Source organism: Hylobates moloch, unplaced genomic scaffold (assembly GCF_009828535.3).
Source record: "Hylobates moloch isolate HMO894 unplaced genomic scaffold, HMol_V3 SCAFFOLD_5, whole genome shotgun sequence".
NCBI lineage: Eukaryota > Metazoa > Chordata > Mammalia > Primates > Hylobatidae > Hylobates > Hylobates moloch.
Window position 1 is genome coordinate 31661429 of NW_026652280.1, and position 12711 is coordinate 31674139.

Below are 12711 nucleotides of genomic sequence, written 5' to 3' on the forward strand. Positions count from 1 at the left end.
TCTGCTACTGAGGCTTCTGCAATCTTCGCGTAGTTCTCGAAACTTGGCTTTCAGCTCCATCAGCTCCTTTAAGCCCTTCTCTCCATTGGTTATTCTAGTTATCCATTCTTCTAATATTTTTTCAAAGTTTTTAACTTCTTTGCTATTGTTTTGAATTTCCTCTCGTAGCTCAGAGTAGTTTGATCGTCTGAAGCCTTCTTCTCTCAACTCATCAACGTCATCCTCCATCCAGCTTTGTTCCGTTGCTGGTGAGGAACTGCGTTCCTTTGGAGGAGGAGAGGTGCTCTGTTTTTTAGAGTTTCCAGTTTTTTTGTTCTGTTTTTTCGCCATCTTTGTGGTTTTATCTACTTTTGGTCTTTGATGATGGTGATGTACAGATGGGTTTTTGGTGTGGATGTCCTTTCTGTTTGTTAGTTTTCCTTCTACCAGACAGGACCCTCAGCTGCAGGTCTGTTGGAGTTTACTAGAGGTCCACTCCAGACCCTGTTTGGCTGGGTGTCAGCAGCGGTGGCTGCAGAAGAGCGGATTTTCGTGAGACCACAAATTCAGCTGTCTGATAGTTCGTCTGAAAGTTTTGTCTCAGAGGAGTACCCGGTTGAATGAGGTGTCAGTCTGTCCCTACTGGGGGGGTGCCTCCCAGTTAGGCTGCTCAGGGGTGAGGGACCCACTTTAGGAGGCAGTCTGTCCGTTCTCAGATCTCCAGCTGCGTGCTGGGAGAACCACTACTCTCTTCAAAGCTGTCAGTCAGACAGGGACCTTTAAGTCTGTGGAGGTTCTTGCTGAGTTTTTGTTTGTCTGTGCCCTGCCCCCAGAGGTGGAGCCTATAGAGGCAGGCAGGCCTCCTTGAGCTGTGGTGGGCTCCACCCAGTTCGAGCTTCCTGGCTGCTTTGTTTACCTAAGCAAGCCTGGGCAATGGCGGGCGCCCCTCCCCCAGCCTCGCTGCCGCCTTGCAGCTTGATCTCAGACTGCTGTGCTAGCAATCAGCGAGACTCCGTGGGCACAGGACCCTCTGAGCCAGGTGCGGGACACAATCTCCTAGTGTGCCGTTTTCCAGGCCCGTTGGAAAAGCGCAGTATTGGGGTGGGACTGACCCGATATTCCAGGTGCCGTCTGTTTCCCCTTTCTTTGACTAGGAAAGGGAACTCCCTGACCCCTTGCACTTCCCGAGTGAGGTAATGCCTCGCCCTGCTTCGGCTCGCGCACAGTGCGCTTCACCGACTGTCCTGCACCCACTGTTAGGCACTCCCTAGTGAGATGAAACCGGTACCTGAAGCAGAAATGCAGAAATCATCCGTCTTCTGTGTCGCTGGGGCTGGGAGCTGGAGACCGGAGCTGTTCCTATTCGGCCATCTTGGCTCCACCCCTCAAAACCTGCATTTTCAATATGAGATAAAAAGTTGTTTCACAAAAGGTGCAAGATCTTCACACCTGCTGGTCTAGCTGCAGTGGCAACTTCACAAATTTTTTTTTTTTTAACAGTAGTTCTTACACTGGGTTCATTTATCTTGAAATGGCGGGCAACTGCAGCTGCAGACCTCAGTCTGTGGTACATACCAAGCAATTGGAGTTTTTATTGTAATGTCATGATTTTTCTCTGCTTCTTGGGAGCACTTTCAGCATCACTAGTGGCACATCGTATGGATCTCATGAAAATTACATGAGAAATGTAAGAGATCACTTTTTACTGTGATAATTTACTGGAGAGAAGAACTGCTCATGCAGAGATGATTAGCCTCACATGGTGGATACTCGCAACACTTCCGCTCACCATGATAGCAACAGGAGGTGGCGATGAAATTATTACAGTAGTACAGTATATACTACCTTTAATTTTATGTAGTTATGATTTAATACATCATCTGAATGTTTATATTTCTGGACTGTAAATGGCTCCATGTATGGTCTGTGTTTGTGTAAGTTTTGATAAATTTTAACTTTTTATAGTAGATTTTTGTATTTCATGATGGTAAATGATAGACTAGTATCTACATGTCTTTTATGCTTTATAACCTACCTTTTTCTTAGTTTTTTTTTTCAGTGTTTCTAGGCTACCTGGTTTATCTGAGTTTTTTTCAGATTGTCTCAAATCTCCAAGACATTTTGTAATGTTTCTTGAATAAAATCTGTGTATAAATGGACCTATGCAGTTTAAACCTATGTTGTCCAAGGGTCAATTGTATAGCTCTGTTACAACAACCATTTTGTCAGTGCCTCATTAAGTTTGTGATGGCTGTCATTTGGGCTCTCAATTTTTGTCCTCAAAACAATACCCCTTCCACCCTCCATCCACGAACATTTGCCTACATGTACTTGCAGAGGCTATCTGCATGTTATGGACGGAAACTTCTAAGCTTACATCTTTGGTCACTTGCAACCTCCTCCCTTCTGAAATTTGCAATGTGCATTGGCATGTTGAAGCTTTTGAGAAGTTCTTCAGTAAAGTCTATTTAACTTAGTTTATTTAGGAACTTCTTAATGTGTTTGTCCAGGCACCTTTTTTTTTGAATTGTAATTTACATTGCTAAAATGCACAAACTTTAAATGTTCAGTTCTGTGAGTGTTTTTGAGATAGAGTCTCACTCTGTCGCCCAGGGTGCTGGAGTGCAGTGGCACGATCTCGATTCACTGCAGCCTCTGCCTCCTGGGCTCCAGTGATCCTTTCAAGTAGCTAGGACTATAGACATGCACATGGCTAATTTTTTTCTGTATTTTTTGTAGAGACAGGGTTTCGCCATGTTGCCCAGGCTGGTCTTGAACTCCAGAAATCAAGCGATCTGTCCGCCTCAGCCTCCCAGAGTGCTGGGATTATAGGTGTGAGCCACTGGGCTTGGCCAGTTCTGTGAATTTTGGTAATTTGTACTCATGTGTGATTACCTCTCAAGACAGAAAACATTCAGGAATTCAACAGTGGATTTACAGGAGCGAGGGAATAAAACAGAGATAGAGAACACTTTTATCACCCTAGAAAGGTACTTTGTGCTTCTGTCCAAACATTTTCACTTCTCTTCCTCACTGCCTCTGAGACGATCATTTTGACTTGTCATTAGATTAGTTTTGCCTGTTGTGGGAAGCTGTGAATGAAATCAGTCTATATTTCTTTGTCTTTTGCTCAGCATGTTTTTGAGACTGATCCATGTTGTGGAGTGTATAAGCTCATTCATATTTGTTCCTGAGCAGTATTCCTTTTTATGAGTACATTATAATTTTTTGTTTTCTTTTGATATTTTGGCTGTTTTTAGTTTTTGGCTATTATTAACATGGCTACTATGAACATTCTTATACAGGTTTCTTTTTGTGGACATATGTATTTATTTTTCTTGAATGTGTGATACGGGGTAGATCTATGTTTAACTTTTTGGAACTTGCCGGTTTTCCAAATGTGCTATACCATTTTATACTTTCATTTCGGCAGTTTATGAATGTTCTAGTTGCTTGATGTGGTAGACTGAACCATGGTCTCCAAAGATATTCGGGTTCTAATCCCAAGAACCTGTGAATGTTTTATATGGCAAAAGAGACTTTACAGATGTGATTAAATTAAGGATCTTGAGATGGGGAGATTATCCTGGATTATCTGGGTGGGCTTTAAATGTAATGCCAAGAGCTCTTACTAGAAGGCCGTAGAGGGAGATTTGAATACAGAAGAGAAGGCAGTATGACGATGGAAGCAGAGATTGGAATGATGTGCTCTGAAGGTGGGGGAGGGAGCACAAGCTAAGGGAAGGGAGCACAAGCTAAGGACTATAGGTAACCACTAGAAGCTGCAAAAGGCAAGGACGAACTTCCCCTCAGACACTCCAGGAGGAATCAGTCCTGCCAACACTGTGACTTTAGTTCATTGAAACTGATTTTGCTAAATTTGTGCTGTGATTGTGATTATTTGTTACAGCAGCGGTAGTATACTAATACACTCCACATCTTCATCAACATTTAGTAGTGTCAGAAAAATTTTAAACCATTCTAGATGGTGTGAAACGGTATCGCATTATGATTTTAGTTTGCGTTTTCCTGATGATTGGTGATACTAAATACCTCTTAATGTACTCCCGTATTTTCTTTTATGACATGTCTGTTATTCTTTTCCTGTTTAACAAAAAAGCTGAGCTTACCTTTTTCTGTGATTTTTAAATTTCGGTGGTTTACGTTACATACACAGGTTTGAGTATCCCTTATCTGAAACGCTTGGGACCCGAAGTGGTTCAGATTTTTTCCAATTTTTAGAATATTTGCATTGTAGCTGTATACTACAATGACCATTTTTTTGGGGGTGTCATGTTGGTATTCAAGAAGTTTCAGATTTTGGAGCATTTTAGATTTCAGTTTTCAGATTTGGGATGCTCAGCTTGTATTTTTTTTTTTTTTTTGAGACAGAGTCTTGCTCTGCCACCCAGCCTAGAGTACAGTGGAGTGATCTTGGCTCACTGCAGCCTCCGCACCCCTGTGCTCAAATGATCCTTCCACCTCAGCCTCCTGAGTAACTGGGAGCACAGGAGGCACCATGCCCAGCTATTTTTTTTGTATTTTTTGTTTTTTAGTAGAGATGGGACCTCGCCATGCTGCCCAGGCTGGTCTTGAACTCTTGAGCTCAAGCAGTCCGCCTATTTTGGCCTCCCAAAGTGCTAGGATTACAGGTGTGAGCCATCATGCGTGGCTCAACTGTATTTCTCTTGTGGTTAATGCTTTTTATGTTTTAAGGTCGTGAATGTATTCTGTGTTTTCCTCTAAGAGCTTAAGATTCTACTTTCCCATTGAAGATGGTATGCACTTGTGGTTGAGGCTTGTTCTTTTCCATGTTGTGGAAAAGTTGTTGAAAACTAGATTGACCTTGGGCCTTACTGGAAAATGAGTTGACTGTATATGTGTGGGTCTATTTCTAGACTTGTTCTGTTCCACTGATCTTTTTTTCTTATGCCTACTCTATACTCTTGATTGCTAAGTCTTTTTAGTAAGCCTTGAAATAAGGTGGTGTAAGGCCTCCAATTTTCTTTTTCAAGAATGGTTTGGTTATTCTAGTTTTTTTTGTTGTTGTTTCCATATGAATTTTATATCATGAATTTCTTAACTCTGCTGGAATTTTGGTAGGGATTACATTGAATCCATATATCAAATTGGAAAGAATGGACATTTAAGCAATATGAGTCTTCCAGTCTATGAACATGGTCTCTCTTTGTTCAGTGTTTTTCATTTTTCTTAGCAATATTTTGTAATTCTTAGTGTTGAGATCTTGAGTATCTTTCTTTAGATATGTAGAAAATATCTGTTGTTTCAAGCATATTTGTTGAAATTTCATTTTCCAAATCTTGACTCTTTATCTTGAAACCTTGCTAAATTTACTTACTAGTTCCAGTAAGTAGATTACTTGTAGATTCCATGCACTTTTCCATGGAGACAGTCATATCACTGTAGAATATAAAGTCAGTTTTATTTATTTCTTTCCTGTCCATCTTTTCTTTGTTGTGTAGTTTTCTTGTCTAGAATATCCAATGCATTACTGAAAAGAAAGGGTAACCGTGGACATCTTTGTCTTATTCCCAGTTGTAAGGGAGAGATTTAACGTTTCTTTATGACATATGCTAGCTCTAGGTTTTTCATAGATGTCCTTTTCAGATTGAAGAACGTTCTTTTCTAGTGTTGCTGGGCGTTTTAAATTATAGATGAGTGTTGAATTAACATTTTCAGATACCTTTTTTCTTGCTCATTTGAGAGAATCATAGGCGCGTTTTCTTTTTTATACTATAAATGAGGTGCTTGATTTTTGAATGTTAAACCAATTTTGCTCCTTGGGATAAATCCTACTTAGTGATGATGACCTTTTCTATTATGTTGCTGGATGTGATTTGCTAATATTTTGTTAAGGATTTTTGCATCTAGTAGTAACAGACCTTTGCTGTGTATTAGTACGGGATCTTGGGCCCAAGCGGGTTTGTTGTCCCTTTTTCAATATCAGACAGCTGTTGATTCTCATTCCTCAGCATCTGTGTGCCTTTGTCTGGGACTGGTGGTAGCATTGTTTCCTCCCTTCCCCTGGCAGTAGAATATGGTGTTTATTGTTACAGAGTGAAAGGCATGTTTGTGTGTGGGAGATGGGCAAGTAAGTTGTGCTCCACAAATCCCCCAACTCAACAGCACATGTCTTTTGCTCTACTCTTCCCTTTGAGGCAGGGGATCTTTGCTTTCCCTTGGGTTTGGTAGACTTTCCTGCATCTCCCATCATAGTTGAAGGCATTTGCTTCATACAAGATGCCACCAAGTGGGAGGAAGGAGCTCTCCCATTTTCTGCCTTTTTTCAAGAGCACTCAGTTGAGGCCCTTGGAAAAGAGCTTGTGAATGAGTGCAGATTCTCTTTCTATCGGGGACTCCCAGGGATTCTTAACTGTTATCCTAGCTCGGCCTTTCATCCTTACTTTTATCTTTAATATTCAGCAGGTTGACCATGAATGTGTTTTCTTTCCATATGTGGATTAGTATCTGTCATCTCTTGAAAAGTTTGTGGCCATTATCTCTTCATACATTTTTTTGTTCCCCATTCTCTTTCATCTTTCTCTGGCACTCTAATTAAACCCAACTGACATTTGGTTTTGGATATTCTGAGTTTTTCCCCCCACACTGTTTTTTCCCTCTTTGTGTTTCAATTTGCATACTTTAATTTGGCCTGTCTTCAAGTTCACTGGTCATTTCTCTTAAGCCCATCTAATGATATCCTTAATTTCTAATGCTGTATTTTTCATTTCTAACGTTTTCCTGTGATCCTCTTTTGTAACTTTGATATCTGTGATGAAATTTTTTCATTATTCATGTTGCTATCTCTTCCATCAGTTTCTTTAACATTTTTATTATAGTTATCTGATTTTATTCATGTTTTGACTGTTTGCTACTCCCTGTATCTTGTAATTTTTGATTGAATGCTGAACATTTGTATAAAAACAATGGAGATTGAAGTAAATAATATTTACTTTTAGAAAATGGTCCATCATTTCTTGTGTTGTCCAAGCGTGATTTCGGATCTCTTTTTGGTTTATAGCTGAGCCATCAGCTTTCTGAACCATGAGAGATTTCTCTATAGCTCAGCTGTCAATTCATTGGTCATTCTTTTTTTCTTTCCCCCACCCCCTCTTTCTCTAGTCCTGCCTCCAAGCTTTTATGCCCAGTGAGAGATCTTTCTGCTATTAATACCTTCCAGAGGTTTCTTTTAGCAATCCTACCCTGTCTTCAAGTTCACTACTCATTTCAGCCTTGGTAGGTCAACGTCCTGAGTATCTGGGTGAAAGTTTTTTTCATCTTTCCTGTCCTACCACAGTCCTTGGCAGCTCAATGTCTAGAGTCTCCTGGGATCATCTTTTTCTCACCTTTCTTGCCTGTCCCTCCCCTCATCCCCCATTGATGAGGGTAGATTGTTTGCATTTGTGGGAGATCTTAAGCTCCTTAGGGGATCTCCCTCAGCTTTCCAGCCCTGTTCCCCAACCTTTGACATAGTTTTTGCAGGTACTTAGTGGAAACCTATGGGAATGAGTGGTTGGGATGGATGCACGCTTGCTCTGTGGGATCCTTGCAATTTAATATGTCATGTCATGTACATGTAGGCTGGTTGCTTCTTACTTTCATTTATGGCAGGATTATTCCTCACTAGCCACTCCACCAGGAAAGAGACCATCCATGCAGCCTCTCTCCTCTCAAGGCTCAACACTTGGAATTTAGTTTTTCTTAGGCTACTTTGTATCCTTAACTCTCTGGTTCAGAGAGACCATGATTTTGTAGCTTATCTGGCTAGTTTTGATTATTAGAATGAACGTGATGCCCTGTTGTAACTTTCTACATCCTAATCAGAAGTGGAATTCCTTCTATGGAATACTTTTTAAATATATAGTCTGATAATATATACCTGACACGTTTTCTGTTGTTTCATTATGGTTGATTTTCTCAGGGCTAGGTTTCTAAATTTTTTCCTGTTCTTCTCAAATCTTAACTCTCCATCTCTGTCCTCAAGTGTTAAGTGATCTTGTGTCTTATTTTGAAATTAAAGTCATCAACAAATTATTTCAACATATAGGTTTATAGTTGTGGAAGACTCGCTACTCAAATGGAATGAGAACGTTTTGGGGGATAGGATGCAGTAGTTCTTGGTAGTCCAAGACTCTTAATAAAACAACTAGAAAAGCCAGGTAATTTACAAAATTTATATATTTAGCGATACAGAACAATGGGTGTAAAAATGATTAAAGAAAGCAAAATTTTGCACCCTGGGGGAATACCTTTCACAAGTGAGCAGAGAGGTCTGCAGCTGATCATTGTTTTTCCTGGGTACAGAGTAGAGGAGGCCTTTGGGCTGCAGCCTGAGTGGCAGATTGGAAATATGAGGGGCCTTTAAACACAGAGAACCCCCTCAATATATTCCTAAATTCCGTAGTTCAACTGGGCGGAAGAGATAAACCAAAATCTCAGAAAAGGAGATTGTGATATTTTCTAGTCCTGTGGTGTTGAGATAAAGATTCTCTAGGGGAAGCGACTTGAGAACAATAGGTGAGAGTTGAAAGCGTTTGAGGAAGTGGTGAATACACACTGATGATTTTCAACACACCCAGTTTCTTCCCCCGTAGACATTTGCCAAATTCTGAAGCTGCTTAGGCTAGAGAGCTAAACCAGAAATCTCTTAAAAACAAAGCAATTCTTATAGTATCTAGGTACCTAGAAGATAAGGATCTGCTAGCTTTTGAAATGAAGGCTCTGCAGAGTCTCATCCTAGGAACAGGGACAAACCAGAGGTAGTCTGGTTCATAGCAAAACTGCTACTCAGCAGTGTTCTATGATTCTGGCATTATAGAGGAAGTAGTAAAAGTGTATGTATGAAATTGTGTTAAGTGAAGGATGAATAAGAATATCTAAGGTAACCACTAAAAGAAAAGAATGTGTAACAAATGAATACAGAAAAAAATTGGATATAGAATATGTGATAAATTCAGAAGAAGACAAAGAAAATGTAAAATAAGCAGACAACTAAATTAGTAATTATATTACATGGAAATGGGCTAAATATTCCAAGTAAATGGCAAAAATAATCAGACTGGACAAATAATAATTACCTAAATATAAGTACCTAGAAAGATTGAGAGAAAATGATGCGAAAAGATATACCATCCAAATGCTAACTGAAGGAAATAAGTGTGGCTGTACCAATCAGGCAAAGGAGACTTTAATACAGTAAACAGTAGTAGAAAAAGAGAACTACATTTTATAATGTAAGGGGATTGATCCACCAGAGTTATCACAATCCTTTATCTGTACCCAGTAAAATAGCCCAAACATCTATAAACCAAAAATTTTATTTTGAACTAAAAGAAACAGACAAATAGGCCATCACAATGGATGCAGGTGCGTAGGACATACATACATCACAATTAGCAGGCTTGATCTAATTGTCATACATAGAACATTGAAACTATTAATGGTGGTATTAACCATCTTTTCCCTTGCACATGGAAATTGTACTAAAATTGACCATAAGCTGGGGCCATAAACAAAGCCTCAGCAAATATCATTGATTTTAATAATTGAATATGTTGTTTGTATTATAGTAAATAAAAATAACTAGAAAATTCCTAGCTGCCTAGAAATAAAATACCATGCTTTTGAATAACATATGACTTAAAGAAGAAATTATGATGGCTATTAGAAAATATTTTAAACTGATTGAAAATGAAGGTGAACTACAATGATCTGGAATGCTGCTGCTGAAATGCTAAGATGAAATTTATAGCCTTAAGTCTATGCATTGGAAAAGAAAGCTTTTTTAAGGAGGTAGAAAAGGAATAGGAAATCAAACCTAAAGACAGTAGAAGTAAGGAAATAATGAAGACAAGAGCAGAAATTAGTGAATAGAAAGTAATCTTAGAGAAAATTGACAAAGCTAAGAAAAAGTTGGTTCTTTGAAAAGATTAATGTAATTGACCACTTAGCAAAACTGATCAAAAGAAGATGGGGAGGGGGAGAGACACCATAAATTTAAATAATAGGAATTGAAAAATGTCACATCACTACGGATCCTACAGTCATTAAATAGAGGCATTTATGAACAGTTTATGGAGAATATGGGATAGGGAGAGTATGCAGAAATTTTTAGTTAGGGCTGGACCATTCAATATGGGTAGGCAGTACCTTTGTGTAGCTATTGAGTACTTGAAATGTGGCTAGTCCTAGTTGAGTTGTCCTGTAAGTGTAAAGTACTCAACAGATTTTGTAGACTTAGTATGAAAATTTTTTTAATATTGATTGCATGTTGAAATGATGGCATTTTGGATATATTGGATTAAGTACATCATTAAAATGTTGCCTATATCCTTTTACTTTCTAAAATGTCACTAGAGAACTTAAAGTACATATGTAGCTCATATTACATTTTTATAGAGGTTGTTATATTGGCTTTAAAATAGGTACTGTTATCCTTATTTTACAGCTGAGAAAAGTAGGGTATATAGAGGTTGCCATGCAGCTAGTAAGTGGCATCCTTGGGATTTGAACCGGCCAACTGGCTTCAGAATCTGTTCTCTGAAGCATTACGCTGTTTATGTGTTCTTAAAGGATATTAAGTCATTTTACTGTTATTTTTTGCAAATAGTGAAGGATTTTTAGTAGTAGGGTGACATGCAGTATGCATTTTAGAAAGCTGTTTGCATCAAAGAAGGTAGAAGGTGGTGACTGAAAGACTAGTTAAATGATTTGTAGATTGAGAAAGGAGTTGGAGCTAAATGTGTCATTCTAATCCTATCTAATGGACTAATTTGTCAGGCACAGATAGCTCTGTTATTGTATAAAGAGCTCAGCCTTTAATGGCTCTTTTTAGGTCTCCAGATTAGCTCCAGATTGTTAGGTGCAACACAATACATTGACACAGTTAAGTACTTGTTCTCTGGCATCATGCTGCTTGATTCAAATCCTAGTGTTGGCACTTAAAAGTTGTGTTATCATGTTGTGTTGCTATAAATTGTCCTTTGTATTCATGACACCTTTCTCCCTAATCATCTACTTTTTTTCCACATTTGATAACTCCTTTATATGTATTTCTTATAATTTTTTTTTTTTCACTGAGCTTGGCGCTTTCTGAGTTCTCTCGTATACCAGCGTTGTGTTTCATTACCACGTGACCGTTTGATCTCTGCTAAGCCCTAAATCTTTGTTTCTAGTTGCTTATCGGGCACCTCCTTCTGGAATTTCATAGTCACAGCAGATTTAGTTTGACTAACACAACACTTATGTTCCCCAAATACTTCATATTTTGGCAAATTGTATTTTCATTCAACTGGTTTTTCAAGCAAGAACCTGTAATTTGTAACTTTTTCTTAGTAAACTCTGTTCCTTCTGTCTCCCTAATATCTATTCTTTCCTTTTGTGTATTGCAATTCTCTGCTGGTTGATCTCTCTGCCCTTAGAAATTTACCCCTTCTCAATTCCCCACTCCCAATACCTTGCTACAAAGGATTTCTCTTGTCCTACCCATCCCAGCTCAGCAGTGTAGTTTGCAGATGAATAACACAGACTAGATTTGAGAATAAACAGGTAAATACAGGCACAATAGATGGGCAAAAAAAAAAAAAAAATTGTTGAATGCAAAAAGGAATGAATAAATGGCAAGCTGCCAAGGAAGTGCAAATATTTCCTCAGGAAAATCTTTCCTGACACCTAAGGCAAAGTTAGGTGGTGTTTCTTTGTGTACCTGTAATCCCCATTGCAATTTCTCTTACTTGTCATGTGTATTTTAATCATGGCAGTCTTCTTCACTAGTCATTGACCATCCTGAGAAGAGGGAATATTTTTTTAAAAAAATTATTTTTCCATGTGGTGCAAACCAAAATAATGGAATTATGGAGAGGTTAGAGCAGGAATGCAGTTTGTGTACATTGGAAATGAATCTTAGCATATAATATATGAAAATTAGCCATGTTCTTTGATGGGAAATAAATTTGCATCTTGTGTTCGGATCTTCTTTAACGTTAAAAGTATGTGCAAAGTGTGTTTAAAAACTGTTTTTTTTTTTTTACTTTAAAAATGTTTTATCCAGTTTCTTGTACACACATACACACAAACATACACAATGGCCATATCATTCAGCCTTTTTCATCTTTTCACCCCCTTTTCTGCATATTGGTATATCTGCAACCCATATTAATATCCTAGATTTTTGTTTATACACGTATAATCCTGTTACTAGTTGTAACACATGACACATTGCCAGATGACTTAGAATAAAGCTGTCACATTTGACCTTTTCACTAGCAATGTGGAATGATAACAGTTTCTTCACATCTTCTCTAGCAGTAGGTATTTTAATTAACTCAATTTTTGCCAGCTAGATTGGGCATGAAATGATGCCTCATTATTATTTTAATTTGTACTTCCTCCTCTATGTTTAATAACTATTGTCTGATCATTATGATTATTAAGGAACAAACTAATGAAAATGTAAGCATCATTGTTTTCATAAAGATACACTTTGAAAACTACAATTTCAGTATTTGGGGTGTGTGATGTAAAGACTACAGACCTCTTTACTTTCTAAAAAGGATGCTTTTGGGAACTTTATTAAATATGGCAAATTGAACACATTCATTTTCCTTTTTCCTATATCTCACTAAAATTGAAGGCAACGGAAGGAAAAGCGTAAGAGCTAAGATATTAAGAGCTTCTGGAGCGAAACAATTTTTAAACCCCAATTAAAGGATC

The 12711-nt window shown here is 38.3% G+C and overlaps 1 protein-coding gene across 3 annotated transcripts in view; it reads left to right on the top strand.

Annotated features, from left to right (window-relative positions):
- Positions 1 to 12711, top strand: part of SMAD2 (SMAD family member 2) — a 96712-nt gene that overhangs the window by 27462 nt on the left and 56539 nt on the right. The gene's annotated exons all lie outside the window — the stretch shown is intronic.